Source organism: Meleagris gallopavo, chromosome 7 (genome assembly GCF_905368555.1).
Source record: "Meleagris gallopavo chromosome 7, MGAL_WU_HG_1.1, whole genome shotgun sequence".
Taxonomy (NCBI): domain Eukaryota; kingdom Metazoa; phylum Chordata; class Aves; order Galliformes; family Phasianidae; genus Meleagris; species Meleagris gallopavo.
In genome coordinates, this window is record NC_139410.1 from 11,223,299 (window position 1) to 11,239,535 (window position 16,237).

General features: G+C 39.4%; 1 protein-coding gene across 1 annotated transcript in view; it reads left to right on the forward strand.

Annotated features, from left to right (window-relative positions):
- The window catches only part of BMPR2 (bone morphogenetic protein receptor type 2), a 102,170-nt gene that overhangs the window by 219 nt on the left and 85,714 nt on the right, over positions 1-16,237 (forward strand). The window lies entirely within an intron of this gene.

Here is a 16,237-nt window from a genome sequence, read left to right on the forward strand (position 1 = left end):
GGCCGCGCGTCGGGGCGGCCGGCGGCGTGAATCTGCTTTATTTCTGCTTTATTGTGTAAATGAGCCATCCGCAGTCGGGGTGCGCGTTCTGCGCGGCTCCGCTTCTTTCGGCTTCTCGCTTCGGTATTTTTCCAAAATTGAAATAATCTTTTCGTTTTGCATGCCGCGCCCTCGGTAAGGTAATGCGGGCGTTTTTAATATATATTTTAATCGCCGGCGGAGCTGTGCCGGTTGTGTTGTGGGATCCCTGGGCACAGCCATTTTTAATTTTATCAGCATCCGTGCTCTTACGGCCTGGAGCGTGTGCTGCAGCCCCGTGACAGACCGATCGCAAGGTACGTTTGTTTCTTGGGGGCGATCTGAAACGAACTGGCTGCTCCTATTGTCGCTCGCTGTTGTAAGCCGGCAGCACAAAGCGCTGGTGAGGAACGCTGGAAAGTCTCGAAGAGAACTCTTGTTTTATACAAGAAGGTGGAAGCACGGATTGTAAGGCTGTCCTTAGCCATATTTTTGGGCAGTCGGACCTATTTTTAATTTTGCTCGGAAGCTTCATGTTTGATACCTGAGATGTTTGATCCCGATATTGGAAGAGAGGTGCATTGGTCTCCCACTTTTGGCTCTGCCCTGGTGACAGCTGGGCACGTTGGAGCTCCTCAAGTGCTACTGCCGTCAGTGGGCACTGATATCAGTGCCCGCAGAACCAGTACTGTCTGTACTTCCCAGCTGTTCTGGGAGACTCCTACAACTTTCCTGTCATTTTACTAATCAGAATCCGATTTTGCAGCAGCTTCTCGTGCTGTTTTAGTAGCCTGTGTGTAATTCACAAATGAATCCTTCCTCATAAGAAAATCACATTGGATAGGCAGTTGGTTCATTGCTCTGACTGGACAGCCCCAGATTTCTTTGCTTCCTCTTCTTAAGAGGTCTCTTTCAGAAGGATACTATCATGAAAAAACTGATGTTACTGGCATCATTCCGACCTGTGACTGTTCTTGTTTTAGATTGATCTCTGTAGTGTCCGTGTTAGTTTTTCTGGGAGTGATTTTTCTTCAGGAAGAAGGGACTTCTGAAGGTCAGATGTCTTGGTATTTAAAGCATGCAGGAATCAAGAGTGCCCACTACCTAACCTTTCAAATCTAATAACAATGATTAAAAGAAGGACAGGATTTCCCCCTCCTTGTCACGAATGCTTGAGCAGGCTGCTTTTGCCGTGGTGAGGAAGAAGGGCGGTGAAGGAGCGAGCACGGCTCTGAGGCAGGCCCAGGGCTGGGCAGGTGCGGTGTGAGCCTGTCCGCATGGTTCTGCTGGTTCACCTCCGTCCTGACCTGGCAGCAGTGTTCCTACATTTCAGTTCTGGTTTTGCCTTGTTATGAGGGTATTAATGATGCCCGCTTATTTGGCTGTTTGTGAATAGGGGCCCATTTTCCCATTGTGATTTATTCCTTAATTATGAAATTTTAACAGTCCACATTATACAAACTTTGGTCGTAATCCTCTGTAAGAGTAATTACATGATCTGAGCTTTACTTAAAGTAACTGATGGTTGATTTTAGGTTTATGCTGCATTTCAGGGAAAAAATGTCTATACATGGGGAAGCTACACTAATGTGTAATTCTGCCCTTTTATGTTCATGAAAGAGACAACATTATTTCTTCTCTTCCCCTCCCCCCAGAGCATGAACTGTATGCTCACATCAATGACAATGCTGGTGCTGGCCTGGGAACCTTTTATTAATTGGACCTTCCAATGGGTGCTATATCTCCGTAGTACTTGGAACTGAGTGTTTATAAGTGCAAAATCATGACATCAGAGGGAAAGTATTTTTGTAATAGGTTTGTAGCTTTCTGCCTTGAGGAAAATGTAGATCTCCTTCAGAAGAGCTCAGTGAAGACCTGAACTTAGAGTGGTAGTCCTTCCTTCACTCTGCTAGATGAGCATATAATGAAGAACTAGATTCAAGTGGGGTTCTTCACCTCTTTTTTTTCCTTTGGATGTTATTAGGAGAAGAATGTGCTGGTTTTCTCTGGAAAATCCAGATCCTAACAAGTACCTGGTAGCTTTGTATTTAGATTATATATTTTTCACTGCAGCCATTCTCTTAAAAAGGAGTACATTTTACTTACACTAGTTTTAGATAAAAGATTGAGGGATTTTAAAGTATGTTGAGAAAAAAAAGATTTGCACCACTTGATTCTTCATTTATCAAGTTACTTGAAATCCCTCTTTCTAAATCTTTTGTTTAGAGCTGTGAGACTTACTTATGTTCCTTTATATTAAGGAGGATTTGGATGCATTAATTGTGAGGATTGTGCCTAAGAGGTGAACCTTTTAACTGTTCCACAATAGTGCTGAAGAATTTCACTTGGGTGTTCGTATGAACTGGATATTAATCTTGTTCCATTTGCTGGCTTTATGTGATACACAGTACTAAACCACTATTCCTTCTTTCTACACACCCGCACTAGACAGTATTCCTTTGTCTAATGTGTAAATGACTTGTGGAAAACATGAAGTGAGAATTAAGGCAAGTAGAATGCCTTTTTATCTTTGTGGGTCTTCCTCTTGTGCTTGTATATGCATGGATCAAGATTTTCAGAGTGAAAAGAATCGCATAGATTGAAGGGGTGTTTTTTTTTTTCTTTTTTTTTTCCCCAGATGATTGTTTTAATTATTAATTAAAATGAGTGAACCAAAGCTTCTTTATCCTGTTCTGTCTTGCCAGTTGGAGCTACTGTAGTGTCTCAACATAATTTGTTTGAAATATGAATTGTATGACATGAGAAAGAATCCTTTTGGCCATTCAACTCAGTTTACTTTATCAGTGCTTTGAATTAGTAACTGACTTATCTTACATATTAAACAGTTTTCTTAAATCTATCTGTTCTTCAGTGTCTACTTCTTGACTAGTGCTATACCCATCATTAATGGCTCAGTCAGTTGTAATCTAAAAATCTTATTTACTTTTCTGTTTGGTTTGGGAGCTTTCTCGGAAGTCCTAGCATAGCAGCTGGACACGGGCTGTCAAAGTGAAGGACACAAGTAGTGTGCTTGATGGAGGCACACAAGCACAGCCTGTGTGTCAGATTAGGGCTTCATTAACTCTCCATCTGTGTGGCTGTGTAAGTGCAGAATCATGCATGAACCCCTTCACCCCTCTGAGAAGAGCCTTTTTTCATTAGGCAAATCAGCCTGCATGAACCTCTTTGATATTTCAGCTACGCTGCCTGCAGTTCCTGATCAAACCTGGGTGTTTCTATACCATGCTGTGTGGTGTAGGTGTATCCTGTAAGGAAATGGGAGATACACTGGCCAGATTGCTCAGGAGCCCAAATTTCAAGCCCTGAACCGTTACAGAAATATTTCAGTATGGATGTTTTATCCTCAAAGAAACCTTGTGTAAATGCTGGCTGAATTGTCTGCCTGTTCTCTGATGCAGGAGGGCAAGCCTTATTTCACAAGAGACAAAGATGGAAGTATTGTCTATAAGAAATACTCTCATGATGAAGTGGCTGTTTTGATGACCCCTCTTTAGCACATATTACAAACTTCTCTTAAAAAAATAATAAAATCATCTGTTGATTTTTACATCGCTTTTTCGTCTCTCAATAATGTATTTGTCAGCAGTCTCAGTAGTCACTGTCATAGTCTCCTTGGCAGATGTTACCTTCCCGTGCATTTCTCACCCATCAGAGGGAACAGAAAGATGATCTGTTAGGTTCTTCAGAAATGCTTTATTCCCACAACAGAGTGCATGGTTTCCTGTCACAGGAGTGATATTGTGCTTGGGCTCAAAGTCCGACCATGCCATGAGCGTGTGCTTTCGTTTTCTGAGCAGGCTGTGCATAAGCAGGGCACAAAGTTCCATTCAGGACAGAATGTTTATGTCTGAATAAAACAGTCCTGATGATGCTGTGCGTTTGGTAGGACAGGAATCTGTGTGTAGCTTGCATGTAGTTGTGTTAATTTTGTGAAGCTTGTAGACTTGGTGATGCTACTAACTGCTTCAGTTTCACCTGAAAAATAATGCAATAGAAGAACAGTTCTCCAAAACAGAACACTTTGAGTACTGAATATGGTTTAGTTGTTTTTTATGCCTTTGAAATGAGCCCACAGAAGTGTAAGGCTGGAAGCAACTCCTGTATCCTACATGGTCTGGATGCATTGGTATAGATAACATTTGTCTAACTAGCATCTTCACGTAAGAGGGATTGCACAGCCTGTCCTATTACTGTGATTAGTTACCACGTGTTTTGTAATACAACAGTAGTAGTTCCCCATCCCCGCCCTGATAGAAGATTTTTAAAGGTAGGCCTCAGTAACGTGGTGATGCACCTGAACTTACAGCATGCTGTAGACATGCAGGCAATCAGTTGCCAGAGAACAGCAGAGACCTGGTAAGTTGTTCATATGTCAAAGAGTAGTATCTCAGAGTTAGTTCTCATGGTCTGCAGAGCTGGGAGCTGGGCTGAGCAGCGGTGGGATCTGCTCAGGGAGGTCAGTTGGTGTGAGTGAAAGGAAGGAGCAGGTGGCAGGGCTGCAGAGGTTTGAAAGGATGAAGGGCTGAATTTGTTTTGCAACAGATGAGAACCAAGGTGTATCGGACAGAGATGTCTTGCATTTGTCAAACTTGCTGGGAGAATGCAGCCTGCAGTTGTGTAGGGGAAGGAAATTTTTGCCCTGGGGAGAGGGAAAGAAATCATAGTTGTAAGTAGCTGTTTTGAAGGCTTCTGGTGGCTGTTGAGAGAATGAGTGAGACTTAGTCATTTAGATTGTCTTTACCCTCTTACCCTTCCCTCAACCTCATAAGCTTGGAAACCAAAAGGTGTCTGGGAGGTGATTTTGTTTCAAGTCATTAGGGGCTTTCTGTTTTGTTCATTGCCTCCTTGGGTTTGTAGCAAATCACATGTTTTGTTCAGGTTGTGAAGGTGTTTGTGCTCTACATCCCTCAGCACTCTGTTTTTCTTTTGTCTTTTATTTCTCTGTGAGACAGGAAGGGAAAAACTGGCAGTGTAGACACAGAAGACTCCTTTTCATGTCACTGCCATCTGCAGTCCCTTCTCTTTCAATCAGTAACTCCTGAATCTGCTGGCCAATTTTAACCGTATGTGGAAGATGCGAATAGACTCTCAAGAGATTAATTTACTCCTGCTTTCACAAAAATTAGGGACTGAATCGAGGAAAAAATTTCAAGGTAGAACTTTCCCAAGGGAAAGGTCGGGCAGAACTAAGTCCCTGCAAGTCTGTTTGCTTAAAATTGGCTGTCCAGTTAAAATTGGCACAGCGATGCTACACACCTGGCAGTGCGTGCTGTGCTTTGGAGCAGTTGCTGCACGTTTGGGCTTCCCTCGGAGTGCCACAGGGGGACTGAGGGGCAGCTGGCAATCACTTCTGTGGGAGGGATGCGTTGGGTCAGAAATGTGGAAGAAAGGGCATGTTTTTAGAAGTTAGATGTCTTTGGTCTACAGCTAGCAAAACGAGTTGTGTTTGGGACACTGTATACTCAGGACTTTAAGTAAACTTCCAAAACAATGCCCAAATCACTTTACTGCATGATTGTCATCCATTTATGACTTCATGGTGTGTGTGAGTAACTTGAAGTTTATTGTGTGCATTGTTTTTCACCCTTTTAGAACTAGGTTTGATTATCCTGTGTATACAGTCCTGTGTATACAGAACCCTTGTTTCAGACATTGCACATATTAAATGTACTACAATTTCTTATTATGACATCTTTTCAATGTTACTGTAACATATTTTTCCTGCGGACTCTTTGGATGCTTTTGTTATGTATTATACTTGAATCTGTGAAGAGCATAAGAAATAGTTGTATTATTTGTGTTAAATAGACGTACTTGAAAGGCAGTTAGTATGACATGTACAATTGTAGTAAATGGCAAACAGTGACAAAGGCAATGGTACCGTGATCCTTTGCTCCGGGGTGCTGACTGTCCTGGTCAAGTGGGCTACATGATGCTAGCAAATTGCTGGTGCATTTAGCTGAATGCTGGGACTGCATTTATTCTCTCTATTCTATATATGCTTATTATGCTTATTCTATTTGAAGTTGCAAGATTTTTTTTTTTTTTTTTGAGATGACTGAAAGTATGATCGTAGGTCCTGTATATTAATTGGATTCATTAAGTTATACATTAGAGAATGCAGCACTTAATTGATATTGCAATATTGGGGATTGGCAGTGTGGTGGTGTCACCTGAGAAGCTGCTCATTCTTGGCCTTGAGTGAACTTCAGTCTGCTTGTCACGAAGGTCAGGTTCATCTGGCCTGAGCAGCCTTGGCATAGTTCAGTTACCTGAGGACTGAGTGGATGTGCTCTGTTGCTTTCACTTTATCAGATTCCCTCTGTTTGACTCTATCTCCCTTAAAAATAAAACATTCTATTTGTGCCACCAAAGCAGCATGGATCTGGATACTTGGAACAAAACTCGTGGAGCATTATGGAACCCTAATTAGATTTTCCAAGAATTTCCAAGATTTTCCAGAAAACGTAGCTGATTATGTTATTGCACAAGCTGTTTGATTTATTAATGAATGTATTAAATAATTCCGATCTTAGAGAGTATATTGTTTTAGATACTTTAAAAAATCTCCTTTTTATGAGACAAGTTTTTTTTTTCTTTTAGGCTTCTCAGTTTGGAAACTCTTGCGTCCTCGTAACTTCTAAGTGTGATAATCTTGGTACAGGCCTAGCACGTGTCTAGAGCATATACCCTGTGCTGTGAGCCTTACCAGTCATTTATTTAAACCCAAACCCCAGAAGTAACTTCTCTGTATTTATTTGCAGACAAGGGACCTTCTTACTTGAAGGTTATTTATTCATGATTACTGGTTCTCAAATATAAATTTTAATTATGTTTAGCTGAGACTTGAAAGATTGGTAGAGCCAGTATTTGTAAGCTGAGGACAGCTGAGATTGTAGCAGGACAGTGGTAGCACGTATCACTTTAGTTACGCTGTGGCACTGAAATATGTATGCAAAGCAGGCACTTAGACCAGGAGCAATCTTTCCATATTAAAATAATTCTAGTTACAGAGAAGGATAAAAGGAACTCTGTGATGAAGCTTGTCTACATGCCATCACAGTGTGGGTTTCTTATGCTTGCATGTTTAAAATTTTTTCTTCATTTCTAGCAGTAATTGCCCAGGCCAGGGATCTGTAGCTGGAGCAGCTGCCATGATTGAAATAGACATACATGCTCAGGTCTGCCATCTGAAGCGGGAGCCAAAGGCCTGCTGCCATGCACACGTGTCTGCCTCGCAGCGCTCGCTGCTGGGACTTCAGCTGAGAAGTGGAAGAACGTGTTCCTGTGCTTTGTGCTTCAGGGGTTGCCATGAGAGTCCGTGAATCTCAAGTGAAAAAGATGAGAAAACAGTTTAATTCCTCTTGAATTGGGGGAAATTGTTTCTGATGCCCTGTGGCAGTATTTGAGTCTCTCTGTAAACTTTTTCTTATTACGATGCATAAGAATGGTTGTTGGTAGTGTGTATTCCCTATATGCCATGAATATGCACGTGTGTGTGTTTATTATGTATATATATGTTCTTAAGTACTCCATCTGCTATCAAATTTCCAATCCGCTTCACTGCTCAAAACGAGTATTTTAATATTAGCAAATCAACTGTTTGCTTGATATTGCTAATTTCCAAAAATTCCTTGAAAACAGTTTGTTTTGTGTGACTGACTGGTAAACTTCACACTTAATAATTGCATCCAAGTTTTGTACCAGGATCTGTTAAGTAATTTCTCTTTTACTTTAAAGATGAATCTGGTTTAATTAAATTTTAGTGAAATTTAGCTTGCAATAGTTAATGATGTTGCAGCTGAGCACAATTATTTGGCCATGATTGTTTACATCAGTTAATTGTTTAAAATCTCACAGTGAGTGCTTTTATTCCTTCATTTTTTTTCTGTACAAATATAGAAATAAGTGAGGAGTAGACTTTCTTCATTCCTATTATTTCCTGTCAGAGAGTTAGTTCTGCTATTGAAGCTGTCAGCAAAATCTAGCTTCCCTTATTATAAGAAGTAGTGGTGTGGAACGTTGGTGTGCAGAATAAAGAGAATTCTGGTTATTGTTTTACTTACCTGGATGCAGACTATATGATACCACTTAAAGTTGAAGACGTAGCCTTAGGGCACAGGGATATGGAATCCAAATATGGCACAACAGAGTAAATGAATCTTAAAAATGAGATGTGCAAAATAGGAATAATGGTACAAAAATATAACGTGAACAGTTTCATAGTTGCACATTGGGAATGCACAAATATGTTCTCCTCCCCTACCTGTGTGCAAAAAAACCCCAGCAAAACAGTGCGATGCTAAAATATTAAGGCACTTCTGGTTATGGATATACTGGACTTGCAAGTGTATTTTGAGCAGGAAATGCTTCAAAGAAGTTGTCAGAGGGAATGCATTACAAGAGAGATTGAATTAGATCCCCCAGTCTTCTGGCAATATATTCACACATAATGCAAAATATAAATCAAACAGTGTCAACAGCCTTTAGCAAGGCTCCTAGTTTAAGCTAGTTAGATAATAAGAAATACTGACCTTTTACTCTATCAGCCAGCTTGTCTGCTAGATCTGATTACTGAAGGAAAAGTGAAAATCTGCATCTGAGTTCTACATTTACTCAGAAATTTATATATATGTTGCTCTTTTTATGCTCCAGTGATGTCAGTTAAGAACCTTTCAACTTTGTTTTTTGGACATTTTTGTGTTCCTGCTGATAACCAGAATCGCTTTGGGACAGTGCAGTTCAGAAACATTGATTTATGTTTTTGGATGCTGAAGATGCTGAGGTAATCCCACCCACTTTTTTGGGATTGCACTAAATACTTTCCTCATTTATATTTGCCACTAATCCTTTTGGACTTGAAAGAAGTTTTGGAGACCAGGCATTCTAGTGCAGCTATTAGGAAACTCTGAGAAGTAAAGCTATTGCTATATCCTTGCTTCTCTAGATAACACCAGGCACGAGCCCTAACTGGATGTTTAATGGCATTATTCCAGGACAAGGTCCATAGTTTTGATATTATTTTCCTAAATTTGCCCACTCTTCCCTGCCCCCAGTGTTTTTATTGTTTGTTTGTTTGTATTTTTAAGGTAGATAGAATGAGCACATAGGGGTATATACCTTTATGTTACTGATGTTACTACATTGCAACTAAATAGTTTAAAATAATTTAGGAATGCCACATGCAAATAGTTATCACTTTGAGCTGAAGTACATAAATGAGAAACGAGTAAGGTATGCAATGGAATCTGATAGTAAATTCCTTTGTGGCAATTACATAAAGCTGTTACTTGCAGCATTTAATTGATAACACCAGAGCTTGCTTCACTTCTGTTGAGGTGTGGGAATATGAGGTACAGAGAGAGGTAACTGCATTCCATCAAGTTTCAGTCTAGACAGGCATGAGGGCATCGTTCATTCTGTACCAAACAAGGAAAAGTAATAACCTTTAAAAAGTGATCTTGCAGCTAAAGAATGTGTGATGGTGAGTATGTGGAAAGGCGAGATTTCTGTGTGATCACCAGAAGTGTTCTTCCTACAGTTAAGGATCTGGACTTGAAAAGATGCTATTTGGATTGCAATCCGTTGGTTTCTTGCCATTTCATAGAGCCGGTGGTTTTTGCAAGAAGTGATTTAATGAAGTGCTGCAGAGTTAATTATATTCCATTGAAGGGGAAGGTTGATATCTAGTTGGGTGGCAGGAAGTTCACAGTACAATTTTATAGCAAAAGGTATCAGGAAACAGTATTAGAGATTCATTTCCCTCTTTTAATTGAAGAGTAGTAGAGTGAACTTTGACTTTTTATATCAAGATTTCTCAGGCTTTTCTAGGCGCTTTTTTTTTTTTTAATAGGATACATATAAACTTCTAAGGCATATCAAAACTAGGAGGTAAGATGTGATGCAGCACAGAGCTGAGCCCAGTTTAATTAGTTCTGCTGGACTCCTATGTAGCACCTATTGTTACTGGGGAGGATTCTTGGGAAAGGAACACTGTGGAGCTATAAGGAAAGTGTGGAAAGACATTGCCCGGTTTTCTTGGTGATATTTAGACATCCAGTGAGCAGCAGATGCCCTGATCTAGTATTAGATATGGAGGTTGGTGGCTCTGCCTGCTGCAGGGGGGTTGAAGCTTGATGATCTTTGAGGTCCCTTCCAACCCAAGCCATTGTGTGAGAACCAAGGAGGCATGAGCTGCAGGATTCACCTTGTCAGTCTGAGAACAAATGTTAAGAGTTTGTGAGCAAAGAGATGTCAAGGAATGGGATCAGTTAAGATGGAAGCAAAATAATTTGCCAAATGCTTTGCTTTGATCACCTCTGTGCACACTCCTGATTTGTAGTACATGAAAGATGTTGTAGGTGTGCATGTGCAAAGTTGCTGCAGAATACATGATATACTGTAAATATCCACTGGAATTTAACGTTTTATCTTATCTGGCATGGAACGTATTGTTTGTTCTCCCTTGTCAGTTGTTTTGCTGGAACAAAGGTTATTATATAACAACGATAATTCCCCTGCAATTTAAGGTGCAAGTCTAGCACTTAAGGAAGGGGAGTGGTAAATACTGTATTTAGAACAGGAAAAACATCATTCTATAGTTTGTTTTCAGTAGCAAAACCTTAATTACTTAGAGGCAGTGCTTTAAAAACAAACGAGCTCTATCATAAAGTAGTAGTTATTAGAAATATCTGTCTAGCCTTAATTCAGTTGCATGATGCATAAGTGTGATACGTTCTATGAAATGTTTTTCTCTATGGGATCTCTGCCTCATCTGGTGGGAAAAGAAGTAGTTTTAGGTTCCTGCGGAGAATTAAGCTCTTGTAGTTATAGAACTTGCTTGTCTCTTACCCGTGGATGCTATTTCCCCCAGTTTGGAGGTGATTCTTTACATGTGCTTCTTCCCTGGTATTCTCCCTTCTTCATTTTCACTTATTCCCCTTATTTCAATTATTTTGAAAGACATTTTAAAAATTGGACATTGCTGTTTTATGCTTTTCTTTGCTGTAATGAGAAGAAACAAGCTGTATCATGTTACTAAAAAGAGATCTTTGATAAGTGCTCAGGTCAACAGGGATGCATAAAGGAAGTGCAAAAGACTGAAGTTTATTCTTCCCCTAAGGAATGCTCAGCTTCCTTGGCTCTTCTGGTATGCTTTCTAAAAGTGGGTCATTCTTTTTCTCTGTCTTCTTTTATTATCTTGCAGAGCGCAAACTATGATAATCTTGATTAGCAGATAACACAGATAACAGATCCTCTGTGAATCTATCATTTGTTGGGGGGAAATGCGATGGGGTGATCTGCAGAAAAGAAGGTAGATGAGAGGCAGTATAGGACAGTCGTTGCCTAAGTTAACTTGGCTCATATCTCTTGAGGTAGCTCATCTACTGAACTTACTTTAAATGTGCATGTAAGTGATTGAGGAAGTGCTCTCAGATGCATATATTTAAGTAATGATTTCAAAAGAATCATGTGAAGTTTAGGATAGGATTGCAGGGGAAGGGAGGGAGCCAGCTGGGATAAAAATTTTTGAAGGGTTCTTCAGATCATTAGGAAGTGTAAGGGTTCTATGCCATAGAATTCCTAACAATTTCTCCTGCAGTGCATTAATCAGAACATTCAAGGATACTTGAAAGGCAAGCTGATAGTTTATTTTTTCCACTATATGTAGAAAAAAAGAGTGTTTTTAACTACTGAATGTATGGGAGAAATAGAGTGACAGTTCCAGAAAAAAGCATAATTATCCTGTTTTAGAGATGGTTTACTCATGAATGAGGTGGCAGATTGAAATGGCACTGGATACCTTTCCTTCGTAGTTCTGTAAAATCATTTTGAGTTCTCATCTTTGTCTTCATGTGTTTATTGTGTAAGACTAATGAGATCAAGCTTTGGAAGCTAGCTTAGAACTGGAGTAGCCTTTACTTGCTCTGCCCTTCCTATCCTTCCGGTTTCTATTCACCAAGTGTATACAAATGTGAATACAAAGACCCTCCTCATCTCAAAAGTCTTTGTTTGAAGACAAAGATAGAATTCCAAAGATGTTCTTTCTCCCCTGCGTACCTGCCACACACTGCCATTTACCCAGTTCTGTTCAGAAGTGAGGAAGACTTGTTTTAGTTCATGACAATAAAATTTACTGATGCTAAAATAAATGGTCAGCATTAACTAGGTTTCTAGCAATGATATTCGCAGAGAAAAGCTTTTAGATTCCTCTTTCATGATGGACAAAATATTTGGTTTTGATTATCAACAGCTGGTAAGTCATATTGCTTATGACTTGTGTGTGACGGTGCATACAGATTCTCATACTTGAGTTAACTTGTCTCAAGTATAAGAGATCACACCAAGTGGCAATGCTTAAGCAAAGGGCAGAAATGTTTGTGTGAGGTCTGCGCTTCCTCTGTTGGTAGGAGCAGTGGCAGTGTGAGTCTGTATCTCCTGACTGGCCTGCTGGTTCATGTTCAGGCCTTCCCTAATTCAGGATTGCTATTTCTGTATGGAACAGAAATAGATGCATTCAAAAGTAAAGTTGACTGCTGCCCTTTAAGGCAGAAGTTGGTTTTCAAGCAGTTTTTCAGCTTTTGCAATGGTTTGTTGCCAGCAAGCCCAGATTCTTCGTAAAAGCAGAGGGAAAAGGAAATAGTAGCCAGATGAAGAAAGGAAATGGGAGCCTCCCTCAAGTGCAGCCACTAAGCTAAAGAATTAAAAATAACTTCTTTTACTTTGTCTACATTACATAAACATTGTTGTTTCTTGGAAGTTGGAGGCGACTCTCCTTCCCTGGATTTTCTTTTCTGAAATGCCAGTTATGTTTTGAGAACTTGTTCTGCACATACCGCCAACTACTGCAGTACAGATTATATATTTTATATATATATATGTATATAAAGCACTGAGCCTCAACTATCATTGTAGTGAGGAAAAGCAGCAGAGTGCTTAAAAAGTGTATGGATAAAGGTGGAAGGAGGAGCACAGTCAGATGAAATACCTATCTGATAAGCGTTCTGCAGGGGCATATCTTAGGTTTGTTGGCTACTGGTCCCCTGCCATCTACGTCACCATTTGGGATTTCTTTAATTATGATCCCAAACTGGTGGTTGTTTTTGATACTTCTCATAACTGAAAGTCAATTGTGAAAAATTACTACAACTACAGCTATGGAGAGAAGTGAAAAGCTGTAAAACATACAACCACTAGAGATAACAACTTCAAACAAAACTTTGGCTTTAGAAATTTTGCAACCACATTTATTAATTTCTTACCACTGTTAACTACTCTGTTTCTATTCTATACAAATAGTTCAAAAGCAGAAAATATTTTCATTTGAAATATATTGGTTTATGTTACTGCTCTTTGAATTCTGCTATTAAACTGAAGTTGTCATGATCATTCCTGACGTCTCAATTTTATCTACTTGTAACTCCAAGCAGTCCACAGAATCCAAACATCTGTTGTTTTCTATGATCTTCTGTCTAACTGAGCTCTTCCGTGAAGTTTAGTAATCAACTGAACAAATGACCAAGTAGTTTTCTTGGTAATGTGTGCAGTTGTCCAATTCTGTAAATATATTTAATGATGTAGCAAAAAATGTGTGTATTTGGAAGGCACATGGTAGATGTTCCTTATTTTAGATGAAAGTGAATTTCTAATGTTGAGCTGCTTCTCTTTCTAAATTGGGAAATCCAAGTGTCTATACTCAGACATGCTTTCATTTCTTGTTCTCAAAGCTACAGTAAGCTGAGAAGGTTCCCCTGCATCCTTTTAGTTGCCTTCCTTTTGATACTGAGTGTCCTTGGTTTTCATTGCAAGTGTAACAATGAAGGGTAGGGACGTGAATACTTAGTTGAGAATTCATTACTCTTATTTCCTTTCTTCATCTTTTTGTGTTACCATTATGTTTCTTCACTTTTTTTTTCCAGTCAGATGTTCTTCAGATGCCTGTTCTGTCTGTGTAGGAGAGTGAAATGGTAACCTGAGCCTCAGCACCCTCCAGTTATGGTGCTAGAATGTTTTGGTGTCTAACACTGTTCATGTACAATTACTTTGAGCCCTGTCTTCAATGAAGTTTTTAGGAAATGCCTAGGCACAAAGGACTTTTCAACAAGCATACAAAACCCTGAGAACGTTTTGTTAAGCTATTCATTTTTCACATCTGAAGTAGTGAAACGTTTAATGTGTGGGAGTCTGTTGGGCTTCAATATATAAATTTTAGAACTCATTTGTAAGTATTGGTGTTGTATTATTTAGTGAAAAATATTAATGAAAAAGAACTGTGAACTTGAGGAATCAATGAGATTTTTGTTGCTTGCACTTCTTTTCCTTCCTTCTTTTCTCCCTTAGCTCTTCCCCATTGCTGTTCTGCATTTTGGCTGTCCACTGACAAATAAAGGTAAGCCCTAGAGACAAACAGTGTTTTAATTCAAGGTGGCAATTAACCAACAGTAAATGGTGAGCTTGTCCTGCTTTTGGAAGAGTCTTGGCATGCATTAGGTATTTCTCCACTTCAAATGCTCTGATTTGCCACACTCTCACGATAGTGCGTAATACTAACTCTTCTTAATAGACCATCTGATACTTAGTTATTTTCTTCTGGTGACTGTGTTGATAAATACACTGTTAACATGTTGTTGTATGAGAATCAATAAAACTAGACTACATGGATTTACTCAGATTTTGCCATTTTTCATTTGAAAGATAAAGCCTGCTGAGGATAGACATTTTATTTTAATGAAGTGTCTGTAAGCTTTTGTCTTCTTTAAAACAAATATTTCTTGCTACTTCTATCCCCATGAATGCTGAAGAATAGTGAAGTTCTTAGTCTGTATTATTCTGAGTGTCAGACAACCTGCAGTGGTGATATGCCAGCAAGATAGGGCTGTGTTATCTTCCCGTTTTTCTGATTAGGAACCAAGGCACAGAAGGTAGCTTGCCTCAAATCACCTTTGGTTGTCTTTGGTGGAACACTGATTTGAGTTCTGTGCTTGTGCTCAACTACTGTAACTATTGGATAGTTCTTATATTCCTGGCTCCGCCCAAATGATTTCACTCTATGGGACAAGAATTTCTTTTGGTTCCAGTTTGAAAAATGCTGTTGATCTTGTTGGGAGATTATTTGGTTCCGTAAACGTGCAATGCTGGAAACTTTAGAGTCCATGTGAAATTTCACAGCCTTTTTCTCTTGAAGAGTTGCACCTTCTCTGTAATGCTGATTCTCCATAGATCACATTGAATACTTCAATGGTATCTTTGGATGAATTAGAGGAGCATTTGAGGTTTTTAAAGTTTTGAGACTCAATACTGCTTGGTACTAAGAAAGAACCTACAAAGATGAATAAAAATACTATGAAGTCAGTTTTACAGGCTTTCTTTCTTCCAAGTACCATGGTGAGAGCTGCCTTCAATAAGGATATGGAAGCAATTAAGTAAAAAAGAGTAGGGGGAAAACAAAGCCTTATGTTGAAAACTAGCTACTATTAAATGGAAAAAACAAACAAACAACAACAACAAAAAACTATCTTGCATGTTTTGAACCTAGCTGTTTATTTCTTACCATTTCTTAATGTAATATTTCTTTTTCTGAGCACAATGTTATGGCCAGAATCACAGAATAAATGCCAGGTTATTGGCCAGGTACCGATAGGGTGAGCAAAAGAGCCACTTCTACAAAGTAAATTTGCTTCTTATTCAAGATTACAAACATTTCCAACATCTGTCCCTTTTCTCTATTTCACTTGCATCCCTTACTTTAGCCTGCTTCTTTGAGCAGTAGCACCACTGCTGCTTTCTCCCTTGGTTGTCTTCTCTCTGCTTTCCACATATTAGTATTCTTAATGTTTTCGTTTCTTTCTATTTTCTGTTCTTCCTTAGCAAGAGCAAGGAGCATAGGAGAGAATCTTGTTTTTATTCCAGTTTTACCAGAGTAGGTGCTTGGCTGTGGGAGGAGGGCCTGAAAGATGAGTTCATCTCATCTTGTTTGTAATGCAGCTGAGCATATTTTTACCTGCTATGGAAGCAGTGTGTGCACAACTGAAAGGCTGTAAAGCATGTCCAGTGCTGCTGGTTTGTGAAAAATTGAGTTTCCAAACTGACAACATCTTCTGAAGTTTTTCAGAGGCCTATAATTTTGGTACTTGGTGAAGAAAGTGAGCAATCCTCCCTCTGTTCCCCTTCCACTTCCCCAAAAGAAAAAAAGAGCTAG